At 39.3% G+C, this 20,534-nt stretch overlaps 1 protein-coding gene across 1 annotated transcript in view; it reads right to left on the bottom strand.

Annotated features, from left to right (window-relative positions):
* The window catches only part of cib (thymosin beta cib), a 299,505-nt gene extending 285,469 nt beyond the window's left edge, over positions 1-14,036 (bottom strand). Inside the window, exon 1 of the mRNA XM_069321120.1 lies at positions 13,911-14,036. The gene's annotated coding sequence lies outside the window, so the exon portion shown is untranslated. The remainder of the gene's footprint in view (positions 1-13,910) is intronic.
* Positions 14,037-20,534: the final 6,498 nt, after the last annotated feature.

Below are 20,534 nucleotides of genomic sequence, written 5' to 3'. Positions count from 1 at the left end.
TAGAAAAACTGGAACTTCGTCTGTGGTAAGGTAAGGAGAAGACACACAAAACACAAGTAAACTTTAACAATGAAATTTTAATTACGTTAAATAAATCAAAACATGAAAAAATGGACAAACAAATTCTTATAATAAAATCAATCAATCAAAATAATAAGAATAATTAAATGACACAATGAAAAGTTACGTTAAGATAAAATAACAAGAAGTGCAACACAAAATTAAAGGGAGGTGCTGGAATATTGGCTTTAAGCTACCACCTCTCTCAGTACACGCTAACGTCTAGCCGGGAGGAGTGATAACTGCGAAAGCACTAAATATTCTGAGGTCTGAGGTCGTGGCGACCCCAGACATCAAGTAGTATGGGGGGGTGGAGTGCAGTTGCAGCCCGGCCGGCGACCAATCAGCGGAGCCGGTAGCGATCAACAGGTAGTTTGGCGGTTTGAGTCTGAACAGGTGTCTCTGGCTGCAACGTTTTGCGCTCTGGCAAACCTTGGAGATGTTGTTGTCGTTGTTGGACATTTCTTCCATAGTAGTTATATATAGTATGTTGCGACGTATTTGTAGAGGGAAGAGCAGGCTCAATCTCTTGAAGGAGATTATCGTCACAATATATATACATATATATATATATATATATATGTCGTACCTAGTAGCCAGAACGCACTTCTCAGCCTACTATGCAAGGCCCGATTTGCCTAATAAGCCAAGTTTTCCTGAATTAATACATTTTCTCTAATTTTTTATTATGAAATGATAAGGCTACCCATTTCATTATGTATGAGGTAAATTTTTTTTTATTGGAGTTAAAATTAACGTAGATATATGACCGAACCTAACCAACCCTACCTAACCTAACCTAACCTATCTTTATAGGTTAGGTTGGGTTAGGTGGCCGAAAAAGTTAGGTTAGGTTAGGTTAGGAAGGTTAGGTAGTCGAAAAACAAATAATTCATGAAAACTTGGCTTATTAGGCAAATCGGGCCGTGCATAGTAGGCTGAGAAGTGCGTTCTGGCTACTAGGTACGATATATATATATATATATATATATATATATATATATATATATATATATATATATATATATATATATATATATATATATATTTCTCTCTCTCTCTCTCTCTCTCTCCGTAATGGCTTGGCGCTTTCCCCTGATTGTTCCCTTCCCTTCAACATATCTACAACTGTTGTCCCTTTTAAGGACAAATGCAACTTTACAAGCGTAAACTTTACAAGTGCTGCAAGTGTAACTTTAGCCTAATGCTCTTTATTTAACTTCAATAGAAATATTCCAGGTGTTGGATCTTGGCATCATTCTTCGTATGCATTCAAGGTAATTTATGTTCATTGTATGATACAGTGACCCATCACATTCAACCCATCCTCCAAAAAATTCTAGCACTTATGGCGCCTAATGGTTCAACGAACAAAACTGGACGGTTGTTCTTTTAAAAAAACACGCTGTGTTCTGTTAAAATACTGCCATTGGCATTCTAAGAGGTGGAACAGTAATTATACAACATAAACTAGTCAAAGGTCTAAACAATTCTAAGCCCAATATACACCATCTTAAGCCTAATATAGTGCATATTTGCGCAATACTAGGCCTAGAAAAATTTGTTTTTTATCGCCTTCTTTCTAATGCACAAAATGTATTTTTGTGGAGTGTACAGTCCATTTTTGTACATTCGAGCAATAGTTGTTATAATATCATTTTTGGATGACAAGTTGCCAAAACCTCACTAGAGGTTGATAAAATTTAGGATATTATTATTATTTAAAATAGCAACAGACCACTCGTTGTGTATAGAAACGATAAGAAATTATGAACATAGTCACGGTTTTCAGCTGTTTCTAAATAAAACCTCTCATTCTTGTACACACTTCAGTCATATCACCTTCTTCGTCTTTCTAGAATATGTAAATTATTGGTCGCTATCCCTCTCTGAATAAATTCAAATTAATTTAAATAGGGTTAAACAAGGGCAAGAGTAAGATAAAGATGAAGCAATGTCTTATTGTTAACGCTTCTATATATGAATTCCAGTATCCTATTTGCTATTCTCTATCTTTCTCTCCCTCCTCGAAAAGTTTATAATGTGTGAAGGAGATGAATGGGAACGTTGATGTACCCTAGCACTGTCGTGGGAGGTACATCATGGGTCATGATGAGAGAGAGAGAGAGAGAGAGAGAGAGAGAGAGAGAGAGAGAGAGAGAGAGAGAGAGAGAGAGAGAGAGAGAGAGAGAGAGAGAGAGAGAGAGAGAGAGAGAGATGCTACCTCACCCACTATTCGGAATAGGGATAACGAAACATTCCCTCCATATACGCATGTAGTATTCACTACACAAAAGGGCAACTCTTTCAGCCCCAGGAGAACCCCACATGCCATATAAGTCCAAGTGTTAGCCACGCCACGGTCCACTTGCCGCCTGCTCAACCCCACGTGCTGCACACTCTCCCTTATTTTGCCTCGCATATTATCGGGGTTCTCTTACGGACTATCGAATAATCTTAAGACATTTACACGGCTGGCATAGGAACAAGTAAAGCATGTCGAAATAAACTGATTATATAAGGGATGTAAAGTTATATTATTCTGATAGGAATGGAAAGACTGACTTTCAATGATAGACTAGAGAACGGAGACACTACGAGGCAAATATTCCGGGTTTCTTGTCTTATTCAATACATATTAGGTTGGTCTAATTGATACATCAAGCAGAAACCTTGCTTAACAAGAACGTTGAACATGCACTGAGTGAGGAAAGACGACCTTTTGTGGTGGATAATGAGCTGATACAACATAAAGGGTTTTGTGAGAGGGAGTCGGTGGCAGAGTGTGAAGCTGTCAAGTCTCCCGCTCTCCCCACCACCACCCTTGCCACACACCACCACTCCCCACCAACACTCCCTTCTCTCTATCTATCCCTCAACACATGCCTAGTTAAATACAATGATGACCATTATCAAGTCTAGTTAAATACAAATTATGCTGAGCGCTCAAAATTCTCAATCTGTCGATGTCCAACAGTAAACAAGAAATTAAATTCATTATTAGACAAAATAAATACATATATTGCACCTTTTGCTGATACCGCTACAGCTGTCGGGAACAAGCTATGTACTTAACCTTCTTAAGGTTAATGTTACTCAGGGTTCCTTTCAATCGACTCCAGAAGCTCAAGAATAAGTATAGTATCCCCATATTCTCTCGCACTTGCTGATGATTCCCAACTGTAATTGTATTAATCGATAAAATATGTTCAGTGGCATCTCGACCGGCGCCTATCTCAATGAGTCATAACAGTAATACCAACTAACCTGAACACAAGGGCCGAGTGAGAGGCAATACGATATTTTGAACGCCATAAAACTTCTCCGATTGGAAAATGTGTAAAAAATATTCACGACACAGGCAATATAAATGGCCAAATTTTGGCTCTTAATAGTTATGACACGTGTAAAAGGTAGTGTACCCAATCTGCAGGTGGGTGGAGTACGCGGTTGGCAGCCATGGCTACACTCAGCCACAAACCCTCTGATTCACTCAAAACGGTGAAGAGGGAGAGAGGGAGAATGTTCAATAAACATAGATATACAATTACCAAGGCGCCTCTATAGACTAAGGTCAATGTATCTTCGGTTCAGTGATGAAAATAAATTATACATTTGTTCACCAATTTTCAATTCATTTGCAGAAAATTAATTATAACAGAACTCGCATGAGAAAAAGACACCCATTTTTTCCAGCAATGATAAGTTCTGGCGTGTCAGAGTAGTAATAAAACTTCATTATCACACACTACACGATCCTTTTAAAATGAAGACGGACACATATTGCAGTTAGGATGGGAAAATGTTTAGTTTATTAACAATTCTGAACTTGGCTTAAACGCCGAGGCACCTCCTAGTATATTATATCCCTATTATTATACCGGTAGAAAGGAATAATATGTTATTGAATGTGGCAACCTGCCATTCAAAATGTATTGTACTTATAACAACTACTGGATGATCGTATTAAAATGAACTGTTGCACGCAAAAACAAAGCATGTTTCAATAATAATTATTTAATTATTAATTAATTATTAATTTAATAATTATTTTATTCTATTAATTTTGTAGAGGTCACGGGAAAGAAGGCAACAACCAAACTTCACTCTTTTTAGGCTTAATAAAGCACATACGTACTAAATTAGGTATAAGATGCCGCATATTAGTGCCAGGGTTGTTTAGACTTAGGATAGGTTAGGCTGTATTATTACAACGAGGTTTTGGTGTGTGAACAAGCTTGAACGCTTGAACATGATTGTGCTGCTCACGTGGCCCCATAAAATGAGGTGATATGATGAAATAACTATGCCCAAGATCACCACCAAATGCCGTCGGAACGGTAGGGAAAATAGCCTCGACTATCATGGTCTTTTGTACGGTCACGGTTGGTCAAGTGGTTATAAGGTACCAGTTGCATAGTGCTCCTGGCTCTCTGGGTTCGAGTCACTTCTGGGGTGTGGAGTTTTCAGTCGCATATAGTCCTGGGGACCATTCAGGCTTGTTCGCATATATATATATATATATATATATATATATATATATATATATATATATATATATATATATATATATGTCGTACCTAATAGCCAGAACGCACATTTTGGCCTACTATGCAAGGCCCGATTTGCCTAATAAGCCAAGTTTTCCTGAATTTATATATTTTCTTTATTTTTTTTCTTTTGAAATGATAAAGCTACCCATTTTATTATGTATGAGGTCAACTTTTTTTTATTGGAGTTAAAATTAACATAGATATATGACCGAACCTAACCAACCCTACCTAACCTAACCTAACCTATCTTTATAGGTTAGGTTAGGTTAGGTAGCCGAAAAAGTTAGGTTCGGTTAGGTTAGGTAGGTTAGGTAGCCGAAAAACAATTAATTCATGAAAACTTGGCTTATTAGGCAAATCGGGCCTTGCATAGTAGGCTGAGAAGTGCGTTCTGGCTATTAGGTACGACATATATATATATATATATATATATGCTACTAACCCTCCCCAGGATGCAACCCCACAACAAGCTGACTAACTGCTGGGTACCTATTTACTGCTAGGTAAACAGATGCATTAGGCGATAGGAAACGCGCCTAACCATTTCTGTTCCGCCCAGGATTCGAACCAGGAATTCCGTATTCTAATACAAACCGTGAACTTTGTTTGGATGCAACAGTCCATTTCTGTAGGTTCCGCCAAAAGACACTAAGTATTATATTTTTGGAGGATGGGTTGATTATGTGTATTCACCTAGCTGTGACTTCGAGGTTTAAGCTTCAGCTCCTGCGACCCGCCTCTTATCTTTCCCTCAAATGTATTTGAGATCTATCACATTTACTTTTGAGCCCATGAATGGAGTCTGCCTGTAACATCTCTCCCAAGCTTATTCTATTTATAGTTTCAATGCGTCCTCTTGATCCTGTTCCTCTCATATTGGCCATAAAATCTTAAGAACAATACACAGACTTACTGGCCAAAATATAGGTCCTCGCTACAACCAATTGCTTTCCTTCACTATAACAAAGGAACGGCTGTAACTTTATTATTATTATTTTCTACCACAGACGTGGCCACACATTTAAAGTGCTAACTAGCATATAAACATTTTCTTCTGTCCTCCATGGACAGGGTGAGAGATTTGTGAACCATACAGTTCAGAGATTTATTGAACAACCACAGAAGGTGATCGTAGTGCGTTTAAAATGTTAGGCTAAGCTACATACGTAAATAACGGCTGTAACTGTAAGGAGTCGTCTCGGATACAATATAAGTACCTATATAATTTTTTGAAGAATTTTGCCGTCTACAACATGAGATGACGTCAGCTGAAATACTTCGTAAGAGATCGTACCCACATGAAACTACATAAATATATGCAGGATCGTAAATCCCACATTGTTTGAGTTATGAAATTAGTTTTTTTTTGTCAAATATAGATGCTATCTAAAAATATTAACCCACCTTGCAACCAACAATATATCGTAAGCCTGAGGGTTTGTAAATGTTAATATTATTTGACAATCTATTCACTTAAGACAGTTAAGTAGCTCACAGCTGCGTCTGGGTACAGCTGACAGGATGAATAGTACATATGATTTTTTTCCTTTTGGGTGATGTTGAACATCAGGCAGGGTGCAAGCACGTCCCCCCCCCCTTCCCCTGGGGCTGGGGCGCCTTGCCAGCAGGCCCTGGCTGCCCTGCCGGGTGTCGGGGGGGGGGGTCCCTCCAGCCGCCCTGGCGTTTGGGGGGGTGGGGGTCGCGGCCCCCACCCCCATCATCCAGCACAAGTTTATTATTTACAATTCTGTGCTTGCCACGATTTATTTAATCTCGATCTTTGTACGCATGTATACACATTCATCATGCATACTCTTTTCAATGTTTCTGTATGCACGTAGCTTGTCTCATCATTTACATATTTAAGTGGGTAATTATTGGCATTTAGTAATGTTAATTATTTAGGATTTTTATTGGATTACACCGGGAACTTGTGCATAGGTGATATGCCTCCTTCGTTGTTATTGGGTAGTCCTAATAATACTTTCTCATTAGGACACTTTTCGTCCTGATGACGCTCTCGGCGTCATCATTAACTTGTGCTGAGTCTTATTATTAAGTATAAACATTGTGAGTGAAGGAGTTTAACATTGGCTTGCTCACCGGGAATGTACTCAGCCTACCTTCCGGTGCGATTCGGGTGTCCCGCTGGGTATGCCAAAGTCATTATTAAGGTGCAGCATTTATAATTATGGGATGAATTCTCTAACCTTGTATACCTTATTTACGTAGTAAGTAAATACTACATTTATTTACGTAGTAAGTAGTACCGTAGTACTACTTACTACGGTAGTACGTAAGGTTGTTTCGTACTACCGTAACAACTTTACGTACTAAGGTTGTTACTAACAATCGTGAAGCTGCAAAAATTCCAGCAACTGCAGCTGCCACAATTTCATGCAACTTGTAGTTGCAACTATTTTATTAATATTTAAATTTAATAAAAAGTTATATTCCTTATAGCGTTTTCACCCAACGCACAAAAATGTTAATATTATTTGACAATCTATTCACTTGAGACAGTTAAGTGAGCGAGCGCTTTGTTCTGGGTTTTACTGGCGTTAATCCTTAACTGTAACCTCTGTTATTAAACGATTTGGCGGGGTCATATTCCAGGGAACATAGCATTAAAGACTTACTCGAAACGCTATGCGTGCTAGTGACTGTACAATAATATATATATATATATATATATATATATATATATATATATATATATATATATATATATATATATATATATATATATATATATATATTATTAATTACATATGTTCTCCAAAGTTAACTCTAGAACCATACTCTCAAAATGATTTTATCTTTGATTGCAGAGTACTGATGGGGTACCTGGCTGTACCCGGGCCTCTCTGCCCCCCCCCCCCCCATACTCTCTCTCTTTCTCTCTTCCCTATCCTTTTCTCTTTCCCATTCCCCCATCCCCCCTTTCCATCTTTCTCTCCCTCTTTCTATTCTCCTTCGCTCTCCAAAGAAATGTGTATGTATATCACTCAGAATGTTCAGTTATGAAGCACTGTAAAACTGCTAAATCACGCTACGGAATGCACAACCTCTATTTCAGACTTGATCTCACGAACATGACAATCGCAGGGGAAAGGGTCGTAATAGATGCAGATATTTCTTGAAGTGTAGTACTGAGACACTCCACACCCTCATGTGTCATGTGTGAAAGTTGGGTGAGGCTAGCCCCAAGCGTCTGGCCTCCAACCTGGGACATTCTCTCTAATAGATATGCATTACAATGCTATGCAAATTATACATTCTACTATCATTCTCTCAAAACTAAAAACGAGGTAAAGTTGTAGCAAAGGCAAAAGGTTATTATCATAAAATTGCCGATTCAAAGTGCATTTACCTAAAATTTAATGTGATGATTAGAGTTGTAGAAGGAATAAGGGGAATACCACTGTTGCCAAGTTATTTTAATTAAACAAAATCAAAAGATTTGGAAATAGTTCACAGTACATTTTCATCCAAAGTTGGGTACAATAGTTTTCCGGGAGGTGGCAGCACTATGTCTGATGAGATTTTGAGCAAAGTATCAAATTGTGAAGAAAATCCAGGCCAAGTGCTTAGGCTATAATAACAACAATTATAAATCTATGATGAGATTTCAGGACATTATTAATTTGGATGAAATTGTCGAAATTCGGCCAAATAACAACATAAGTGGTGAAAGCTGCTGGCATGGTGGCCAAGAGCTAGAATAACTTTTTATATACTATGGGATTGTGTAAAAACGTTTAATTACAGTAATCTTCTCTTTTTGATCTGCACCGTTAATCAGCATTTAGAAAAAAAAATATGGTGAGATTTTGAAGAATACTAATTTTAACAGTTTAGATGGAAAAAGTCAAAAGTCCAGCCTGGCAGCACAGATGGTGGATGCTGCACCAGTGACCAAAACTCCGGGCCAGGAGCTAAAGCTATAAAATCAACATAAATAAAAATCTACCTCTTATGAGATGTTTACGGAAATAAAAAATGTAGATGGAAAACTCAAATTTCGCCTATAAAATGGTATATATATAGCAGCACAAGTGGTGGGTAGGCCTCCCTCTGACCAGGGAGGTTTGGTCGCAGACCGGGCCGCGGGGCCGTTGATCCCCGGAATCTACACAAGGTAGCTAAGATAGCTTACGATAAAAATGTGTGCATTGTACAGATCAATCCTTTCAAATCACTTTAAAACTGATGACTGCCTCTTTGTGTTCGGTGAGAGCTTAGACGAGCACAGCCTGGAGACGGGTTGCCAGGAAGAAAGGATTTAAGTTGTGAATTAAGGGGCGATGACGATCGTGCGATCGGATACCCCGGCGTACCCGTGAAGGGTTAATCGCAAATCCTAATGGCGAAACGAATGATGCGTATCACCAGACACTAAGATGCCTCGCGTCAAAGAAACACGCAGACAGGCAGATGATTGGGGAGCCCCAGGAGTCCCTCAGGGTGACAAAGCACCGGCTCCGCCCCGCACACACGGAAGGATAGACTACGAAAACAAGGAACCGCATGGAGGTGAGGAAACATGGAAAGCTAAACTACTGGAGGTGGCGACAAAAAAAATTCTAAGCCAGCATGTCAGGGGACCCACAAGAATGAGAGACAACATTGAACCAGCGAGACTTGACACTCTGAACGACTCCGACATAAGGGAAATCGGTAACGAAGGTCGAAGCAGGGTTAATGTACTCAAGGAAGGGACCTGGAAACAAAAGACTGATATTACGAAAGGGAAACTATGAGGAGATAAGAAAATTCCTAACAGATATAACTTGGGAAACAGAGTTCAGAGGAAAGACGGCCCAAGACATGATGGAGTTCATCACACAGAAGTGTAAAGCGGCAGCAGACAAGTTCGTCCCAGTTCAAAATGAAAAAAAATGAAATGCAGATGAGAAACCCATGGTTTAATCAGAGATGTAAGCTAGCAAAGCAACAAAGTACAAGGGCGTGGAGAAACTAGAAATAACAGGACACTTGAGAGCAGAGAAAGATGCCAGAATACCAGGAATGAATACGTCAGGGTGAGAAGAGAGGCAGAAGGGCAATACGAAATGACATAACAAGCAAGGCAAAGACTCAACCTAAATTGCTGCACAGCCACATCAGGAGAAAAACAACAGCGAAGGAACAGGTAATGAAACTAAAAATGGGGGCAGACAGATTCATTACAAACGACAAGGAAATGTGCGAGGAACTCAATAAGAAATTCCAGGAGGTCTTCAAATTAGAGCAAGGAGAAGTTCCAGAGATAAGAGAGGGAATAGATAACCAAGCACAGTTAGAGGAGTTCGTGATTACCAGTATTCATCTAGTTGTGCTTGCGGGGGTTGAGCTCTGCTTTTTTGGCCCGCCTCTCAACTGTCAATCAACTGTTACTAACTACTAAGTTTTTACCACACACACACACACACACACACACACACACACACACACACACACACACACACACACACACACACACACACACACACACACACAGGAAGCAGCCCGTAACAGCTGTCTAACTCCCAGGTACCTATTTACTACTAGGTAACAGGAGCATCTGGGTGAAAGAAACTGCTAATTTGTCTATGCCTAGTCCGGGAATCGAACCCGGGCCACAGGATTACGAGTCCCACATGCTGTCCACTCGGCTACCAGACCCCAGTAGTGGGGTGGTAAGAAAGCTTCTGCTAGAGTTGGATGTGACAAAGGCTATAGGACCGGATGGAATCTCACCATGGACACTAAAGGAAGGGGCAGAAGCACTGTGCCTGCCACTCTCCATAGTGTATAACAAATCACTGGTAACAGATGAACTGCCAAAAATTTGGACGACTGCTAATGTAGTCCCAATGTACAAGAAAGGGGATAGGCAGGAGGCACTAAACTACAGGCCAATGTCCCTAACTTGCATACCATGCAAGTTGATGGAGAAGATTGTGCGAAAAAAGCTAGTGGAACATCTGGAGAGAAAGAACGCTGTAACACAGCATCAGTATGGGTTCACGGATGGCAAGTCCTGCCTCACAGGATTAACTGAGTTTTATGACCAGGCAACACAAATCAGGGAAGATAAGAGGGGTGGGCAGACTGCGTATTTTTGGATTGCCAGAAAGCCTTTGACACAGTACTACACAAAAGACTAGTGCACAAGCTGGAGATGCAGGCAGGAGTGAAAGGGAAAGCACTCCATTGGATAAGGGAGAAGAGAGAAGACCTAGGCAACATAAGACACCGAGTCACTGAGGGGTGAGGTCTCAGATTGGCGAGGTGTCACCAATGGAGTCCCACAGGGTTCAGTCCTTGGACCTATACTGTTTCTGATATATATATGTAAATGATCTTCCAGAAGGTATAGACTCGTTCTTCTCACTGTTTGCTGATGATTCAAAAGTTATGAGAAGGATTAAGATAGAGGAAGATAGTATGGGGCTACAAGATTACCTGGGCAAACTGAATGAATGCTCCAACAAATGGCAACTAAAGTTCAGGATTTGCGCCCAGTAAATCCTCCCCGGCCTGGATACGAATCTAAAACGCAAGTCATCTGGTGCCCTCCGGGAGAGCAGATGCCAGCCGCCCACCACGGCTGAAGGCACACGAGCCCACCAACTTCCGGCACCTCTCGGCCAAGCTGGCGCCGGACGTCACCCTGCCGGGAGAACCAGCCAGAAAACGTTAACAATTCTAGCAACCCTCCTGTGACCCAAGGCGATATGTGCGCCAGGCGTCGTACAAACCGGACCGCAGAACAGGGATGCCAAAAGGTAGTATCAAATCTAAAATCGCAAAAACAGAACGCAATCTGGCGGCTCCCAGGCGGTGGTGGTGTAGGCCGCGACCACCAACACATTACTTCCGATACAAACTTTCCGATTACTGTTACTCAATATGAATGTTTATAAGGTTTATTTTACATTAACTTACAAACTGTCAATTATCCTGTATTAATTTAAAATATTATCATGTAAACGAGGACGAAATGTAAGATAAAATAGAGTATTAAAATTGGGACTTTAGGATAAAGCCTAATTAATAAAGTGCTTCTTATGGGCTGAAAATTACATAATAAAAAAATAATTACATAATAAAAGCACAGGAACGTAGTATACCATACAAATTGAATAGATCGTATACTAATGACCCAAAGTGGATAACAAAGAATTTGAAGAACCTTATAGGTAAAAAGAGAGCTTGGTACAAAAGGATTAAAAATGAGGAGGTCACTTTAGAACAGGAATTCGTACAACTGGTTAGAAATGTTAAAAAAGAGATAAGGAAAGCAAAAAGAAACTATGAAGTTCGCATAGCAGGGCAAGCAAAGACAAATCCTAAAGGGTTTTTTCAGTTATATCGTACTAAGACTAGGGAAAGGATAGGTCCATTAAAAACTGAGACAGGTCAAATAACAGATAGTGATGAAGAGATGAGTAGTATTTTTAATAAATATTTTGTATCTGTATTTACTAAAGAGGAACTTAACAATATGCCTTCAGCCGAACAAGTCTATGTGGGTGGGGACGAGGACAGGTTGACGAGTTTAGCAGTTACCAGGGAGGATGTTCTTAAACAAATAGTAAAACTCAAACCAAACAAATCCCCAGGGCCGGATGAAGTGTTTGCTAGGGTGCTTAAAGAATGCAAAGAGGAGCTTTGTGACCCACTGTCAACCATATTTAATAAATCAATAGAGGCAGGCAGAATGCCAGAGTTTTGGAAAGTTGCTAATGTGATACCAGTTTTTAAGAAAGGAGATAGATCTCTTGCGTCTAACTATCGACCAATTAGCCTAACGTCTATTGTGGGAAAGTTACTCGAATCTATAATAGCAAATAAAATTTGTCTTCATCTTGAAAAACATAAATTAATAATTGAGTCGCAACATGGTTTTATAAATGGCCGTTCATGTTTAACAAATTTGTTATCTTTTTATTCTAGCATTGTTGAGGCAGTTGATAGTGGTAAGGATTGCGATGTTGTATACCTTGACTTTAGCAAAGCTTTTGATACAGTGCCACATGAAAGACTGATTAAAAAAATAGAGTCTCATGGTATTGGGGGTGCTATATTAAGCTGGATTAGGGCATGGCTATACCAAAGGAAACAGAGAGTTAGTATAAATGGAATCAAGTCAGAGTGGGAAAATGTTGTAAGTGGAGTGCCTCAAGGCTCTGTCCTGGGACCTCTGTTGTTTATAATATATATAAATGATTTAGATTCAGGTTTGAGTAGCAACATTTGCAAATTTGCCGATGATACGAAAATCGGTAGGGAAATTAATTCGGAGGAGGACTCACTATCACTTCAAGTTGATCTAGATAGGGTTTTGAAATGGTCAAAGGATTGGCAGATGCAGTTTAATGCTGATAAATGTAAAGTTCTGAGGTTAGGTAATGATGATAGAGTTACAAGATACGAGCTAGATGGTGTTGTGATTGCGAAGTCGGATTGCGAAAGGGATCTGGGAGTTATGATTAGTAAGAATTTAAAACAAAAGGATCAATGCATAAATGTTCGTAATAAGGCAAATCGGACACTTGGATTTATTAATCGCAGCGTTAGTAACAAGACACCTGGTGTGGTTCTCAAGCTATATCTTGCTCTAGTTAGGCCCCATTTAGATTATGCAGTTCAGTTTTGGTCGCCATATTATAGAATGGATATAAATTCACTTGAACGTGTCCAGCGTAGGATGACTAAGTTAATTCCCCAAATTAGAAATCTTTCATATGAAGAAAGATTAACAAAGCTTAAGTTGCATTCACTGGAAAGGCGAAGAGTTAGGGGTGACATGATAGAGGTTTACAAGTGGATGAATGGACATAACCGGGGGGATATTAATAGGGTATTAAAAGTATCAACACAGGACAGAACACGAAACAATGGATATAAATTGGATAAGTTTAGATTTAGGAAAGACTTGGGTAAATACTGGTTCAGTAACAGGGTTGTTGATTTGTGGAACCAATTGCCGCGTAACATTGTGGAGGTGGGGTCCCTCGATTGTTTCAAGCACGGGTTGGACAAGTATATGAGTGGGATTGGGTGGTTATAGAATAGGAGCTGCCTCGTATGGGCCAATAGGCCTTCTGCAGTTACCTTTGTTCTTATGTTCTTATGTTCTTAAAATGAGCCAAACCCGATAAGTTACCTGATCCTTATGATATCCGAGAACAAATTAATAATGTAGATATTGGTAAAAAATCGACACTAGGAAGCTATCAATGCCCGACAGTGGCGAAGCTTATTGATCTCCACAAGAGAAGCAAATGACAATGCAGAACTACTCACCTTTATCCCGGCCGCTCCCTCGATCGCGTCTCATCTGGGAGAGTTATTTCTTGTTGTTGGCAGAACATAAAACAAAGGAGAAATTCAATGTCGAGAGAGACCACAACTCACCCGGTCAGACACACTGTAAATAATGCGATTCAAAACAGCACAAGTTATTGCAACGAATATATTTTAGGACACGGCCGAGCAATTTAAATATTTATGATACATATTCCGTGAACAAGAATTTATGTTGATTTAGTAAAACATAAATTCCAAATTCAACGAAAATATATATTCTTTTCTATTTTTTTCAGGATTCGAATCCCGCGTAGAAGAAACAATCCGCTGACAACTTGGCAGCGTTTTCTTTCACTTCATACTTGTATTCACCTAGCAGAATACCTGGGAGTTAAGACACCTTTTGAGGATGATCAGGAACTGCCGAGCAGATACATACATACATACATACATACATACATACATACATACATACATACATACATACATACATACATACATACATACATACATACATACATACATACATACATACATACCTGAATTTACCTAAGGACAGGAAGCTGGCGACTTGTTAAAAGTCACCCCCTCCCCATCAATGGCGTAGGTTAAGTGTTAGGTTCTTTTGGCGATTATTTGTATTTGAAGTATCTGGATGAAGCATTTATAGAGCTGCGATTCGAACACATGTCGTTCGAGCACTCTTCGAGAAATACTCGAACGTCACCAGTTGTGGAAAAAAATCACGTGTAAACCTTGTTTCATTCATGAACAGGAGGTTTGGCGTCTGGATTAACGAGCATTTGGTCTTTGTTGGTGAGAACAGGCCGAGTTTCGCATTTTTTTCGGGCCGAATATATAGTTGTTTTCTTATATCTAAATTGTATATCTCCCAGGGGATTTGCATCCAAAAATAATAGCATAGCGCCCCATATTAGAGCCGGAATGTTACGTTTCCACCAGCGGACTTATTAACATAAATCTAAATTGACTTGACAGACACAAGAATATCTCTTATGAAACTGTCTTGAACAGAACAGTCAGAACCCAGCACATACGGTTTCCGTCGTCGGGGGAGAGGAAGCCCGCACTTACAAGCTAATCGGGGTCCCCTCCAAGGCCAACTGTACTGACCTTCCCCAGAAAGCAACCCACGACAATTACCTAACTCCTTGATACATATTTACTGCTAGGTTAAAAAGAATTCTACTCAACCGTTTGTCCTGTTAGGATATTGAATCCGGGTTCCGATCGACTGTGAGTCGAGGAAGTTAGATTGCTTGTGCGTTTTATATATATAAAACAGAGAACACACACACATATATATAATAAAATAACAATCAGTGATCGAAGACCTCGTCCAGCTCCTCGGAGGTTGGGTGCGTACCCAGGATACAGCATGCATTTCCCCTCTGAACTGCGACACTGAGGCGCTGGAACAGGAAACTGGCCGCTCGTGAGTCTTTAATTTTCCCAATGAGTTACTCACCCACCTCCTTTAAGAACTTAAGTGCACATTTACCCCAGGCGCTCAGAGTCTCAGAGCCCGTTTCGGGCAAGTCCTTAATCCTATGTTCCCCGGAATACGATCCGCCAAATCTTTTAACAACCAGGTACCCATTTTACAGTTGGGTAAACAGAGGCTACGGTAAAGTTTTGACGCGCAGTAAATCCTCCCCGGCCAGGATACGAAACCAGGATAAAGCGTTCGCGAAACGCTAGAACCTTACCACTACACCACGAGGAGTTGCCTTGCCATCAAAGCTTCAGCCCGTCCCCATTCCAAGTCGATTCCATCTAGCGGTCGACTCCAATGACGCATTCATCAATTTTAACATGCTGTTTGTTCAGAATATGAATTTTCTCAATTATAAATTAATATTGTTATTGTGCATATTTAGGCATTGGTTAGGTGTTTAGGCTCTGTTCCCGATTATTACAGTCTCCGTGGTGTAGTGGTAAGACACTCGCTTGGCGTTCCGCGAGCGCTATGTCATGGGTTCGTATCCTGGCCGGGGAGGATTTACTGGGCGCAATTCCTTAACTGTAGCCTCTGTTTAACGCAACAGTAAAATGTGTACTTGGATGAAAAAACGATTCTTTGCGGCAGGGGATCGTATTCCAGGGACCTGCCCGAAACGCTACGCGTACTAGTGGCTGTACAAGAATGTAACAACTCTTGTATATATCTCAAAAAAAAAATGTATTTGTAGTACGTGGGTGAAGCATTGTGGTTCGAACAAAAGTCGGCTTCTCATCCCGTCCGCCAAACAAAGATACAAAAGTGATTCCATGCACCCGCCAAACCCCCTGTTTATGAATGAAAAGCGGTTTACACACGACTCACAACTGCTGACGTTCGAACATATCCGGAACAAGTGTTTCACTGACGAATTTTGTTCGAATCACAACGCTATAAATGCTTCACCCACGTACTACAAATACAAATAATCGCCAACAGAACCTAAACACCTGACCTAACCTAATCTATGCCTATATATGTACAATATGCTAATATATTATATTAATTTATATTTGCGAAAATTCCCGTTTTGAATGAACAGCATGTTAACATTTATGAATGCGTCTGTGGGATCGACCGCTGGATGTAATGGACTTGGTCTGAGGACGGGTTGCCAAGATTATGTTCAATTCCTTTGAAGAAATTCTTTGGCTAACTCATGAGTTTTATATCATGCTTTCGGAGGGTAACATGACATGGATTTCCATGAAATAGACTGTTACTGTACCATCATTAACAATTGTGTTATATTTGCGTCTGGACCTCAGACACAAGTATGCTACATTTGTTTTTTTAAGAGTCGAGAGCAACTATAATGATGATAAAGAATGACAGTTAATGCATACTATTTTAGATATATACACACATTTGATTGCAAGGAGTTCAACATGCAAATAATTCGGTTTGATGGGCAGAAGCCCAGATGTTCATAAGGACGTCCAACTAAAAATATGCACCATAGCTCATTTGTTACAAATGCACTTCCAGGATCATTGTCCAGCATGATGATACATACAAGTCAGCTAAAGGTAAGGAAATTATCAGGAAAAAGTGCTAAGCCATAACGCCTATGTAGCACACGAAAGGGATGAGTACTGTATAAGGATTTGGGACAGGACGGAGGGAAGGAATGGTGCCCATTCACTGGGACTGTCGAAGATTGAACCCCAATCTGCAAGAAGCGAGACTGTCGCTCTATGTCCAGTCCAAGTGCTTGGACACTAGGCAGCTAAAACTGCATGTTATAAGTCTGAAATTGAGTTAGATCTAGGCATTCCAATCTTTGTTGTAAAAACAGCAATATTTCAGGAAATTAGGGATGGCAGAAGTCACTGACTTGATATTTGAGTCACTGAATTATAGGGCAGAAAGTAAGGGTATGGAGTTATTATATTTTTAGGATCAAGAACTACATGTACAGATAGCACAAAACATCCACTAGACAGTGTGACATTGTAAATGCCAGAATCAGGCAGAGATGTCAATATCTAGGACAGGTCACTGCATATAATGAATCTCCAATTTTAAAGTATGTGAACAAGAGCTAGGACACTCTCCAGCACTATATATGTGATTGCCCCATTATCAATGAGTTCAGACCAAATGGTATATGATATATACAAAAATCACAATAGTGTGATATATAAAATTTAACTAAGGCATAGATTCGAACCCTCATCACAGCCCTTGTGGATTTGGCACGATACCTTGAGCTCTGTAACTACTTCGTACACTCATGAATATTGGAAGATATTCTTGTGCTCTACACAGTTGGCTAGTACAAGCTGACAGATTATATCTGCATTTCATATTTTCTCTTGATTCCATGTATGGCTAACCATCCTGTGAGATGGTGATATTAGATGAACTCATAGCTAGCTTTTTCACTCTGCGATTCTTCAAATAGAATAGGGTAGCAGCACATTGCTATGTAAACCTAAGCCTGTTAATAAGAAAACAAACCAGTGGGGTGATGTAGGGAACCATCATGCAGTGTGCATGCCAAAAAATCTCAGGAACAATAGAGAGACCTTTAACAAACCGCCAGCTTGCTACCCTTATCGAGGCCACTGCGATGGTGGACCTTGGGTAAATATGGTTTGAGTGTGTGTGAGATCTGTCAGCAACCGGTCTTAAGGACATTATATTTTGCCTAAAGATGAAACTTAGGTCGTTCTAATATTTTCTTGGGTGGAAAGGAAAGGGATTACAGCGAATAGGAGAGACTTTTTCCCACTTTATGCCCTTGAACTAACACTACCTTTACTTTCTATAATTTGATATGCCATTATATTACTCTTGAGGTATAGCTAGGCACTGTTCTTTTATGCTAGTGTTAAGGGGTTCATTCATTTCATTAAGTATTCTAACGAAAATATCTTTCATAGAACTTCTGCTCGTGTGCTCAAGCTTGCAATGACTACAGTACTTCTATTTTGTATGCATTATTTCATATTCTGATCACATATCCCATCTTCTTTGTTAATGTTATGAATTAACTATTCAGTCTTAAAACAAAAAATGTTTGGTCCACATTTTTGTTTTATGTCTTACAAATTTGTGTTTTCCTTTCATATTTACAGTATATAGTTGCACATGTTATTCTATAACTTTATAAAATTCTACTATCAGAGTATCAAACACTGTTGGCAGACTTAGACCCATCTGTGAAGAGAGCAACAAAATGCGAGTGTGAAGAAAAATGTTCAAGGAAAAAGGCATTTTGAAATATGAGGGGGTAGATGCATGGGTCAAAGACTTGCAAAACTTCACAAGTGGGACCCGCCAAGGAGGTAAGGATGGAATGACAGTATTGTACAATAAATATTCTATCAATATGAGGCGCACAATATTTTTGTGGGAATTAAAATTGAGAGAAAAAAGTGATGTTCACAATGGTTAGACATCTCATTCTCCAGGCAGAGAGAGGAGTGTCTTCACCGAACTTGTCTAGTTATTTTGGCGATCTGCAGGTTATCAATCAATAGATCAATGGCTATACTTCTCATTAATAAACTTTAAAAGTAATTAATAGTACAGTAGTATGAAGTTCGTTTTGGAGAATATAATACAGTACATCACTGTGAGCCAGAACAGATGATGTGGAGGCCAGCTACTAAAGGAGGCAACCACATGTCAAGGAATCACCAGCTGTAGTGTGGATCTACTGCTTGACAGTACTTAACGTGTGTCCCATCACTGTTTCCACCACCTATGTCACAGCCACATCAATAAATGTATCAGTTTCAGGAAGAGCCTTTTTTTAATATTTATGTCATATGTATTGTTTGCAAATTGTGCCATAATACAGCTAAACCTTTTTTACTAGTGGCCATGAGTATTAAAGCTCTATAATAGTAAACATCAGGGCATTATTATTTATTAGTCTAGGCTAGTTATTTACCTCTCAATGTTCATATATGTAAAATATTTATGAAAAAACATTACCACAAAAAATTAATGATGAAATGAATAATGTTCAATAAAACTTTAGGTCAGTTTCATCACATCTTAGACCAAGAGGCTTTATCATGGTGATGAAGGAATACAAAGATATTCTCTTCCTCTTGATGGCATGCAGGATATTTGTTATCCATCCTCACAAATATTGCTTTGTAAAAAAATAACCCTTTACCCTTCAGGCAAGTTTCACTAGCCAAATGTTCCTGTTTACTCAAGTAATCAATGACATTCCTCAATAGTTCCCATAATGACTATCTTGCTATGTCAATTTATAGTACTTATTTAAATATAAATATCATATTGTATCATCATTTTACACACTAGTCCAGACATTTACAATCCAGTACGACATACATATCTCATTACTGATTAATGGAACACAGATATACTTGACTTGGGCGATGTAATTGACAGACTAACAATAAACTGACAGTCTGCATTAAGAAAGAATTTGACAATTGGAAAATTGCACATCATAAAACTGTAAAAGAACACAGATAAGGCAATATCCAATACTCATACTCCTTGGTGCATTTGACACAGGAGTATTAGTATTGTCAAGTTAGATGACCACTCGAAACTATGAAACACCAGTCAAGACTGGAATGAAACAAGATCAGCGAGAATGAATAGATGTGCACACTACCGTTAGATCTGTATTGGTCCTGATGCACTTACCATAGAATTACATGGGTCTGATATGCTTCAGTCATCCTACTATACCTCAGACTATATCTTTGAGTGATGAAGTTTGCGATAGAATAATTATTAGATATGTAGCTTGAGAGAATTTTCTGAACACTACTGCAAGGAGCAATGAGTCCAAAATACAATAGCTAATGAAACACTAGTTTGTGGTACCAGGAGAAAACAAGAGCTTACATGGAGAAGGATAACCACCTAAGCATGACGATGAGGTGAAGAACTCCTCAGTGTTGCTTGTGTAAGCTACTTAATCATAACTAGAGCTTAACCATGCACACTTGGGAAACATTTCCTGCTAAGCCATGTCTACATAACATACCAAAGAAAGTTTTAACTGGTTAGGTATTTCTAATTTTTAAGTGTAGGATAAAACTTATAGTGGTACTGTTTTTATTTCATTTGATCATTAAAGCTTAATATCCAAGCAAGAA

Source organism: Procambarus clarkii, chromosome 9, assembly GCF_040958095.1.
Source record: "Procambarus clarkii isolate CNS0578487 chromosome 9, FALCON_Pclarkii_2.0, whole genome shotgun sequence".
Lineage (NCBI taxonomy): Eukaryota > Metazoa > Arthropoda > Malacostraca > Decapoda > Cambaridae > Procambarus > Procambarus clarkii.
The sequence above is the reverse complement of the archived record's forward strand: the minus strand, read 5'-3'. Positions and strand labels throughout refer to the sequence as shown.